Raw genomic sequence first — 11,843 nt, 5'->3', positions numbered from 1 at the left:
CTTTTCATGATACTTCAGAATGTTGCTGCACAAGTTCCGATTTTCAGAATATATCTGCAGCTATTATGCATGCAGGATATTGGAAAAAATATCGAGAAGGTCTTCTGAAATATGTCTAAATATAAGTGGAAACTCTCATTAATGATGGTACTACAGCATGATGCTTATATAGTACAGAATATGTGTGTGTGTGTGTTTGTGTGTGTGTGTTTTGTGTGTGTGTGTGTATACAACAAGAACAACAACAACAACAACAACAATAGCACCCTCACTTTGTGCATGCCCCCACTTCCGTCACTCTGCTGACGGCCTCTGACTGTCTACTCCCCATTCTGTCACCCCCCCTGCTTCCTGTACGCTAGGACTGGATAGGGGGAGGGGGGGTTAGGCATGTGAAGAGGAATTTTTTATTTTTATTTTTTTGGGGGTGTAAGGGCGGGGTAGGGTGGGGGTGAAAGGAAATATATGTGGGGGTCTGATACCCTCCGTAACCCCTGCTGACCCCCCAAACCCCACTTCAGTCCCCCACTCCACTACCCCCACTCTGCAACCCCTGCTGATTCCCCCAACCCCCACTTCCAGTCCCCCTAATTTCCACTACCCTAATTTCCGTACATTTAGCCATTATTCTCCTCCTCCCCCTCCATCACACTGCTGCCTCACACCAACCACTGCCTCATTTCACCCCCCTTCCTCCTCCTTGTATTCCCTCCTCCTCCCTCCATCACACCGCTGCCTCCCACACCAAACTAACACCACACCCCCTTCCTCCTCCCTTCTTCCCCTCCCCCTCCATCACACCGCTCCCTCCCACACCAAACCAACCCCTCCCCCCCTCCCTCCCAGGTGCCGCCCACAGAACCTGGAGGCGGATCGCTGTGTCCCACCTCTCCCATTCTGCCTCATCATGTCCGTCGAGGTCACCATACCTGTGGGCATCCTGGCCAACCTCACCTGCGGCGTCAGGCAGCCTGGGACAAGAATAGAGAGGAGGAGAGGAAGGACTGATTTACCCATTCTAAGGGGCCTGGGGTAGCTCCTGGGCCTACGGTACGTCCTATGGCTTTGAAATAGTATGTTGTTTGTTGGTAAATGGGCGACATTTTGTGAATTTCGTGAAATTTGGGTGAATGTGTAGGGGAGACTGAACAAAACATTTTTATTTTTATTCAAACTTAATTTTAAGTTAATTTGAAAAGAAATATATAAACTTATATCTATCATTTTTGAAAATCTTTTAGATTTTTTTTTTTGTGTTGTTTTCGAAAAAATACAATTTCTTTTTCACTATTAATTTTCTTCACTTTTTCCTGTTTTCATTTTACATTTGCAAAAGTTTAAAAATGAGAAAATTGCCATTTGTTTTAGAAGCCTTATTGATACCTGCTAATAGACTGTCAGATATTTTGAGATTTCTAAAATTTTTGAAGTGTAAAACTAATTTCTTTGAGAGTTTGGCTCCTAAAGATTTTTTCCATTTCCTGTGTGTCTTGCTATTTGTATTTATTTGACTGGTATGAAACATTCACATATGATTGTACCTTGTTCACTACTGGAGAAGGAGAAGGCATCTAAAAACTATTACTACTCCAAGGTGAGGGTGTCATATACACAACTTCCCTCATCCATCTTCTCTTCGCTTTTCTTGCCTTAGTGTTCTGCCTGGCTCTTTCCTTTATCCAGCCACTGCAGAGATTCTTGTAATCTTGTTTGGTCCTGAGGAGAAGCATTTGATACTTCCTTCTGTATATCCAAAGTTGCTAACTAAGTGCTGGATGTTGTACCAGGAACGAACCCTTGAGAGGTCAACTGACTTTCAGGCACTAGATCCAAACTTTGAATGAAGAGATTCATTAGGTCTTGGTGGCACCTCCACATCTCTGAGTCATACCATGAGTGTTGGCAAGGGAGTCAGGCTATGATGGAACAGAAAGGGCATTTAAATATCTTACTGACGCTGTTTGTTTGTTCACAAAAATAAGCTTCATTACCTGGTAGTACATGAGATCTCCGACATGTTAAGCGAGAAAAACTAATTTAGTCAGTTCAAAATATTCTGTCAAAATATTGGCATGGTCTTGGGTGAGGGAGATGAGGTAGTAAACAGGAGATGAATGTGAGGAGGAGGAGAAAGGAGGTTGGAGTTCACCTATCTTTCTGTTCGTGAGTGAAATAGGGGAAAAGGAGATGAGGAGAAGAAGGGAAAAGGTAAGAGAGAAGGTAAGGAGCAGGAGGTGAGGATATGAGGTGAAGTGGATATTACTGTTTAAGGTGAGGAGACAAAGGAGCTCTGAGTTCATCTATACGTATTCCTGTTTTGGGGTGAGAGGAGAAAGGAGGAGGAGAAGATGAGGAGCAGGAGAGGTGAGGAGAAAGAATAAGTAAGCAGAGAGGGAGAGAAAAGGAGCCTGAGTTCATCTATTCCTTCCTCTCCCTGGCGTTCCTGTGTGAGGCTGGACAGAGAAGATAAGGGCAGGTAACGTGATAGTGGTGGTGGTGGTAGGTACGTGATAGTGGTGGTGGTGGTGGCACGATGGTGATGGTGGTACGTGATAGCGGTAGGTGGTGGTGATGGTGGCACGTGACAGGTGGTGGTGGTGGTGGTACGTGATCGTGGTGGTGGTGGTACGTGATCGTGGTGATGGTGGTGGTACGACGCAGGTGGTGGTGGCACGTGATCGTGGTGGTGGTGGTGGTGGTGATGGTGGTACGTGATAGTGGTGGTAAGTATGGTGGTACGATCGTGGTGGTGGTATGGTGGTGGTGGGTAGGTACGTGATCGGTAGGTGGTAATGGCGGTAGACGTGATGGGTGGTACGTGATCTATGGTGGTGCAGTACGTGATCGTGGTGGTGGTGGTGGTGGGTATACGTGATCGTAAGGGTCGGTATGGTGGACGATCGCAGGTGGTATGGTAACGTGATTTAAGTGGTGGTGGTGGTGGTGGTACGTGATCGTGGTGGTGGTGGTGGTATGGCGGTACGTGATCGTGGTGGTGGTGTGTATATATATAATGTAATCAGTGGTGGTGGTATGGTACGTGGTGGTGGTGGCAATGATCGTGGTGGTATATGGTGGTACGTGATCGTATGGTGGTGGTGGTGGTATGATATGGTACGTGGTCGGTGGTGGTAATGTGATGGTGGTGGTGGTGGTAGGTGGTAACGTGATCGTGGTGTGGTGGTGGTGGTGGTAACGTGATCGTGGGTGGTGGTGGTAAGTGATGATGGTGGTGGTGGCACGTGATCGTGGTGGTGGCACGATCGTGGTGGTGTAAGACGTGATCGTGGTGGTTGTGATGGTGTCACGATCGTGGTGGTTGTGGTGGTCGTGATCGTAGTGGTGGCACGATCGTGGTGGTGATGGTAGAATGCGATCGGTGGTGGTGGTGGTGGTACGGATCGTGGTGGCTGTGCGTATGGCACGTGATCGTAGGTTGTAGGTGAGTGGTGGTGGCTGTCCTGAGTTATGAGAGAGTATAAACACTCTCTCTCTGTCTTCAACCAACCTCCTCCACCACCATCACCACACCACCTATCACCACACCACCATAGCACCACCATCACCACCACTACAGCACCACCACCACCACTACAGCACCACCACCACCACCATCACTCACCACCACCACCACCATTACCACTCTACCACTTACCTCCACTTTGAAGTTGCCGGTTGGAGCACAGAGTTGGCTGGATCTGGGCTCAAAGCATGGCGCATGAGGTACCTGGTTGCCGCACCTGAATGTCTGACCTGCAAGCGCTCTTAGGTATATAACTCTGTGGTTTACCCACGCTGCTCCCTCCACAAATGTTCAGTTACACCCAACTTCCTCTGCCTCCTCCCTGTCTATCGTTTCAGTCTCTATTTACTTCCATCCCTCCTTCCTGTGTTTCTAAAAAAACTGCCGTATCTGTCTGTTCCTTCCGTTTAATCTCTTTAATATCTTCCTCTCTCTCTATCGTTATCTCCTGGTCTGCTTGAGTTTATAGTAGTGGACAGCTTCTTTTCTTCTCTTTGATTTGTTGCTTTGCTCGTCCTTCCAGTTTATTGTGTTTCCTCCATCCTTTAGGTGTGTAATTGCATCCATCAGTTTTTATGGTTGGCAGAAATTATGGAACATTAATGGTTTATGTACAATACTACGTTTGTTAATATGTGCTAGAGTTGTTATCATACTAAGATTCTTCTGTATGCCAACCGAACTGTGTGGTCAGTAAATCCAACTATCCAGCCCTAACTCTACTTCTCTGCCTTCTGTGTTTCGTCTCTGCCTGCTCACTTTCTCAATATTCTCCTCTCATTCACTCTATCTTCTAATTTATCTGCTTCCTCTGCAAGTGCTGTAAGGCTGTACGGGCACCATTTCTTTTAATCTCTCTCCACCTCCATCCTTCCTCCTTCCTCTTTTCTTCTCCTTTCTCTGCCTTCCAACAAATATCCCCTCGCTTTCTCCCTCCACCTCTCCTTTTACTTCTCTCCTTGTTCCTTTCACCTACCTATACATCTTCCTTTTCCCTCCACCTGCCTGGCCTTCAAGTCCCCTCTCCTCCCTCTTCCTCCCTCCCTCCTCCCTATCTCCTTTTCCCTCCTGTGCCTCTAATCCTCAATTTCTCTTTTTCCATTTGCCACTGATAAACCTAGCGGGGTGTCTTTGGTATTTATGGCCGTCCACTTAACCATTTGTTGTTTTTGTTTTTCAATGTGTTTTTTCTTTTGATGAATGTTCGTAATGTTTTTGTGGAGTGAATGCGTTGAAGGCTGCTCTCGATTTCCCATTGCGTTCAACCAAACTGGCTTCAATTTTGTTTTATATTTTTTTACTTTTGATTTTTTCTTTGGTTTTATATTTTCACTAACTGTCTTTGCTAATAACTTCGTTTTTGTTTATTCCTATAAGATGTGCTTTTTTCTTTTTTCTTTTTCGATTCTCTTTTTTCTTTTTTGTTCTTCCAGTAAACTGTTTTCATTAGTATTTCTCACTTGTTTTCTTTTTCAATAAGTTCTCTATTTTTTTCTGAATTAAAAGTCACTGCTGGACTCTTATTTCATCACTTTTGTATCACTGTTATATTTTCTTTTTTTTCTCTGGTATATACGTTTTTTATGTTTAGTGTTTGTTTGATGCAGGTTGAGTTATTTGTTGATTTTTTTTAGCTTCTCATTTTTCTTTGCTGTGCTGTTCCATCAGGTGTCCGGTGAATGCAATTTGAATTCTCTAGTTTTTTTCTTCTTCATTTTAACGTTGTCATTGTTTTCCTTCTCGAGCAGTTAATTATTTTTTTCTTTAAGTTATTTGAGGGGTGAAGGTGCGCACAGTTTATTTTTTATTTTCTTTAGTTCTTTTTGTTTTAACCTTTATTTTTTTACCTGTTGCCACGCCATTGCTCTGACATTTTTTTTCTTTATTTGCAATTCATTTTCTTTTTTTCTTATATTTTAGGGGGAGTGGAGGGGGAAGGTGAAGATTTGCATGTGTTTCATATTCTTTGTATTTTATTTTCCTGTGATCTTTGCCTTTTTCCTTTTTCATCTTTAAGTATCATGATATTTACTTCTCTGTTTGCTATTTATTATATTCTTTATTTTTAGAGCAAAGGTGTGCAAGTGTCTCTCCCTTTTAGTGTATCTTCTCTTCATTGCTTTGGCTTTTTATTCTCCGAAGTGTTGTATATTTTTTTTCTTCTGTACAGTGCTTCTTTCTTTATTTTCTCTGTCTTTTCTCCGCCCTTGAGCTCCTCAAGAGTCAAGGTTTTAGTTTAGCGAAGGCCTGAAACCATTTCCTGTCAGTTGCACACGACCTCTGATGGCACACACACACACAGAGAGAGAGAGGAGAGAGAGAGAGAGAGAGAGAGAGAGAGAGAGAGAGAGAGAGAGAGAGAGAGAGAGAGAGAGAGAGAGAGAGAGAGAGAGAGAGAGAGAGAGAGAGAGGCAAATACAGATAGATAGTCAGATACAGACAGATTAGACAGAGAAAACAAAACAAAGACAAATACAGGTAAATACACAAATAGACAGGCAGACAGACAGGACAGACAGGCAGATAGATACGCTGACAGATAAGCAGAAAAAACTCGAGAATCATAAACAAGGTTCATATAGACAGACAAACAAATTCAGACAGACAAACTGGACGACTGACCGATTGGATTGCTTTGACTAAGAGACTAACGAAGCTAAAACGAACAGAAGACACGAAAAATGTTTTAATGAAACGAAGCAAAAAATGACACGAATTGAAAAATACCTGAAAGGAAAGAGATGAGCGCTGATTGATGACTACCATGACAGACACACACCACACACACACACACACACACACACACACACACACACACACACACACACACACACACACACACACACACACACACACGGATATTAAAAAGAAAGGCAAGTGATACAGAAAACTGGATCTGGCTTTCCTCTTCTTATCCTCCTCCCTTCCTTCCTTCCTTCCTTCCTCTTTCTTCCTTCCTTCCTTCCTTCCTTCCGTCCTTCCTTCCTCCCTTCCTTCCTTCCTTCCTTCCTCCCTTCCTTTCTCCTCTCTCCTTCCTTCCATGTCAGGAAGAAACAAATAGCTCGAGGAACAAATCTTGGCCTATTTCTGTAAACACCTCACACTTCCTCTTTGCCTCTTTTCCTCAGCCTTAACCCCGTCTCACTTCCTCCCTCCCGTCTCTCTCTCTCTCTCTGTCTCTCTCTCCTGTCTCCTGTCTCCTGTCTCTCTCTCTCTCTCTCTCCACCTCGTCTGTTTCTGTGTTTTTTCTTTCCTTAATCACTTTGCATTTACTTTCTCTTGTTCATTTTCTCCTTTTCTCCTGAACTTTTTTATATTCTTCTTCCCACTGTCTCTTTCCTCTTTTTTTCTCCTTCTCACTCTTATTTATTCGTTTCCATTTTTCCAGATTTTCCTTTCCTTGCAAACCTTTTTTATCTTCTTCTTTTCCACTACATTCACGTTTGCTTAATATTTGTTTTTTTCTCCTCCAGGGTTTTCTGGCAACACTTTCACTTCCATTACAAGTCATGTTTTCTCTCTCGTGTCTTGGCATTCCCAAAATCTTCTGTTTATATATATTTTATTTGTTTTCTTTCTTTTTCCTTTTTTCCCTTGTTTCTCTTCCTGTGCCCATTTGTTCCTTTTTTGTCTCTTCCCTTTCTTCTTTATAAATCGTTTCGTTAATTTGTCCTTCAACAGTTCGTAATTTATCTTCCGGCAGCCTCTTTATCTCCTTTTAAAGGCTTTTCTTTTTCTCCTTTCTTTTGCTTCTCTTTGTCTTCTCTCCTCTTATTTCCTTTTCTTTAAATTTGCCTATTTCCTCTGCTTTTCTATTCCTGTTTATATTTTTTTTCCTTTTTATATATTATTTAATTCCTTTATTTCTTCTTTCCTTTACTTTTATGAGTTTGCTGGTTGTTTTTTTTGTTCTTCATTTCCTTGTTTTTTTTATAATTTAGCTTTTTTCATATTCTCCTTTTTCTCCATATATTCTGTCGCCATATCTTTTTCCATCCTGCCCTTTCCTGTTTCCTTCTCACCTTTTCTTTCTGCTCCTACCTACCACTGTCATCCCTCCCATCTCTTCCTTCCATACTCCTTCCATATATTTTGTTCTTGTTTTCTGTTTCATTTTTCAACTCTCCTACACTCTGCCTGCTCCCCTTTCCTCACCTCTCTATCTCCCTTTCTCCCTCTAATTCCTTCTAACTTTCCCTCCCTTCCCTCCTCCTCCTATTTTTTCCATATACCTTTCCTCCTGTCTTCCCTCTCCTCACACTCCATCCCCCCTTACTTTCTCCCTCCCCGGCATCCACTCTTTCTGTATCCACCTCTCCCTTCCCTCGCTCCCTTGCTCTCCTCCCATCTCAACACACTCTCCCTCCATTCCTCTCCTCCCTCCTCCCTCTTATTATCACTGCACTCCATCCTCTCCTCCTTACTCTCCGGCATCTTTACTCTTTCTTCTTCGCATCACTCCTTGCTTCTCCTTTTGATCTCTCTTCCTCCTACTATCTTCAACACTTTCTGCCTCACCCTTTCCACCTCACCCCTTCCCTCTGCCCTCTTCCTCCTTCTCCTCTCCTCACATCTCTTTCCGCATCTTTACTCTTTCTACTTCCGCATCACTCTTTTTACTCCACCTCCTTGCGTTTCTCTTTCCTCTTCTGCTCCTCAACACTTTATGCATCACCCTCTTCCGCTTTCTCTTTCCTCTCTTCCCCATCCCCTGCTCCTCCTCCCTCTCCACCTCCTCCCTTCCCTCTTCCTCCCTCCCTTCCTTTCTCCCTCAACCCCACCACCATCTCCCTGCATGAATACAGTAAGAGGATGATGTTTCGATTCAGTGCAGTATGCGGTCTTGTCTGGCATAAGTGCTGAAGTCGACGTTTGGGCTGCACACGTTGCCTTCTGCGGAGATCAAGGCTTTGGGAGAGAAAAATTTACATGTATCTTTTTAATATGGAGCACCCACCTCCCCCTGCCCCCTCACTCACCGAAAAAGAAGGATTGGAATGTAGTGTCCGTTTATATCTCTTCCTCCATCTCTTCCACCATTCATTTCCTTAGAAGAAAAAATCATGTATGCACTCTTTGTATGTGTAGCCCCCCTCTCATCACTGAAAGGATTTATCTTGAAACCGTATGTGATCGATTGTCACTTTCCTCCAGCTCTAGACACTCTCTTCTCTACTCGCTTTTTTTTCTTCTCCTCAGCATTTCTTCTTTCTTTGCTCCAATTATTATCACTGAGTAAATTCGTGTCTCTTCCTACACCCTGAAAGAAGGACAATAAAAAGAAAACATAGATTAGTGATCACAGGTGGAGGATTGTCCCACACCACCCGAAAAAGAGAAGGAAAGTTGGAAAATATTAAGACAAGTGCAGTTTGTAAAGCAGTATGAGGACGACATGTGGCACCTTGATGACAGTCTCTTTGGCTCTCTCAAACAGACTTCTGAAAAACTGGGAGTGTTGGAGAGCAAATATATATATATATATAAAGGTAAGTGGCAACAAGAGAGAGCACAAGACGAAGGGAGGATGGAGGAAGGGAAGGAAATTGACTGTGAATAAAGGGAGACGGAGAAGGGTTAGGAAGGACAAGGGAGGGAGGAAGGAATGGGTGGAGGGCAATTGTATGTCAGATTACAGGAGAGGGAGGATGGATTAAAGGATGAGGATATGAACATCAGGCGACTGTGATTTATAGGAAAGATGTAGATGGGAATGGAGAGGCGGGAAGGAGGGGAGCTTGAAAATAGGGGAATGGGAAGAGGTAGGAAAGTTAGGCAACGATGGGAGGGTATTAGTTGAGACAAAGGGTTGGAGAGAGAGAAAGAGATCATATATATAGAGAGAGGTAAGATAAGGAAGGAAGGAAAGAGGGACAGGAGAGGAGACGTGCAGTAGGGGAGGAAGAGGGAAGGTAAGAGGAAGGTGTGATGGGAAGGAGGCAGGCGATGGAGAGGGTGAGGGGATCAGCTCCCTAGGGTGAAATACGGCCATTGGCATTATAAAGGTGATTTAAGAAGTGTAAGGATAGTGGTGAATGAGGTGTGTGTGTGTGTATGTTTATATGTATGAGTATGTGTGTTTGACAGCAGAATGGGTTTATGTATACATATCTGTGATTGTATGTGTATGTGTGTGTTAGAGAGAGAGAGAGAGAGAGAGAGAGAGAGAGAGAGAGAGAGAGAGAGAGAGAGAGAGAGAGAGAGAGAGAGAGAGAGAGAGAGAGAGAGAGAGAGAGAGAGAGAGAGAGAGAGAGAGAGAGAGAGAGAGAGAGAGAGAGAGAGAGAGAGAGAGAGAGGAGCAGGTGTTTGATCAGCAAGAATAGTTAACTTTGCTTCTTCTTTTTTTTCTACTGGATGAAGGCAGGCCACCACACACATACACACACACATACACACACACACACAAGCCACACACACACACACACACACACACACACACACACACACACCATGCAGACATCGTGGGTGACCTTTTGTTTGTCTTTCATTTGTGTTTTACGATGTCATATAGAAGGGAAATGAGAGAGAGAGAGAGAGAGAGAGAGAGAGAGAGAGAGAGAGAGAGAGAGAGAGAGAGAGAGAGAGAGAGAGAGAGAGAGAGAGAGAGAGAGAGAGAGAGAGAGAGAGAGAGAGAGAGAGAGAGAGAGAGAGAGAGGTAGAGAGAAGTCACAGGCTAGGTAGGGTGTGTTTTGTTGTCTGGTGTGTGTTGGTTAGGTTGTTGTTGCTTTCCTCCTCTGTCTTATTGTGGTCACTAGAGCGAGTAAGAGTGATAGGTGCTATTGAATGTTAGTATCGTTAATCTTTATTATTATTATTATTATTATTATTATTATTATTATTATTATTATTATTATTATTATTATTATTATTATTATTATTATTATTATTATTATTCAAACCTCGTATTAGTTTTGTTATAGTACGTGCTGCCGGTTTTTGCTTTCTGTATTTTTTGGCTGGAATTAGTTGTTTTATTTTCTGGGATGAGAAGTTAGTTAAAATATGCCATGACAAGCAAAAAGACAAGCAAAAGTTAAATTTATGAAAGAAATTACTATATAAAAAAGCTTTGTTGGATATATTATTTTCTGTAGTTTGGGCTGGAATTAGTGGTTTCATATTCTTGGGTGAGCTTAGTTGGTAGAAAGTTAAGATTATGACAGTAGATTAGAACCAGAACAAGAGCGGAAGTTAATGGTAAAACAAATTGTATATATATATATATATATATATATATATATATATATATATATATATATATATATATATATATATATATATATATATATATATATATATATATATATATATATATATATATATATATACCATCTGTGTTGGATTTATTACGTTATCATTCGAGTGAGTATGGAGTGAGTCAGTTATTAATTACGACTGAATCGCTTTGAAGAGGAGGGAATATCAAGACACCTCTCCATCTGAAGTTATTGACCTTCCTCATGGCGTCTCAATCTCTTTTCTTTTGCTTGGGCAGCGCCGAGCAAGATTTTTGTTTTGCTGTTGTATTGATATTTGTCCCTGAGCTGCCTACCTTGCTGTAAAAAAATGTCGCAATTAAACCTTTGATAGATGTTGATAGATGGTGAAGGAGTGGGAAGGGATGAGAAAGAAAGGGAAGAAGTGAAGAGGGCAGAGAGGAGCAGTTATGGAAATGGATGTGTAGGTGGAGACAGGCACGATTTAGAGTAGAAGAAGGAGAAAGAGGTGAGGAGGAAGAAAAGAAAAAGAAGGGCAGAGACAAAAATACAGGAAATACAATGAGGAAGAAAAAGGAGGTGGAGGTCAAACAAGAAAAAAGGAGGAGGAGGAGGCGAGGAAACCAGGCGCTGTACCGAACATAGTAATTGATACAGGTAAGTACAGGACGAAGATGTATCACTGCTTGCGTTGGTTATTCTTTTGTTGTTACTACGCGTCACCGGCCCGGTAATCACTATGGCGGTTATTGTTTTGGTGAGAGTAAACAAGAGAGAGAGAGAGAGAGAGAGAGAGAGAGAGAGAGAGAGAGAGAGAGAGAGAGAGAGAGAGAGAGAGAGAGAGAGAGAGAGAGAGAGAGAGCAGAGAGAGAGGAGAGAGAGAGAGAGAGAGAGAGAGAGAGACAGAGAGAGAGAGAGAGAGAGAGAGAGAGAGAGAGAGAGAGAGAGAGAGAGAGAGAGAGAGAGAGAGAGAGAGAGAGAGAGAGAGAGAGAGAGAGAGAGAGAGAGAGAGAGAGAGAGAAGCCATCTCGAGACTATTGCGTCATGGTGACCTTCTTGTCTATGCCTGTATTCCTCTGTGTGTGTCTGTGTATTTTTTTTTT

This window comes from Eriocheir sinensis, chromosome 42, assembly GCF_024679095.1.
Source record: "Eriocheir sinensis breed Jianghai 21 chromosome 42, ASM2467909v1, whole genome shotgun sequence".
NCBI lineage: Eukaryota > Metazoa > Arthropoda > Malacostraca > Decapoda > Varunidae > Eriocheir > Eriocheir sinensis.
This window is presented reverse-complemented; position numbering follows the sequence as displayed.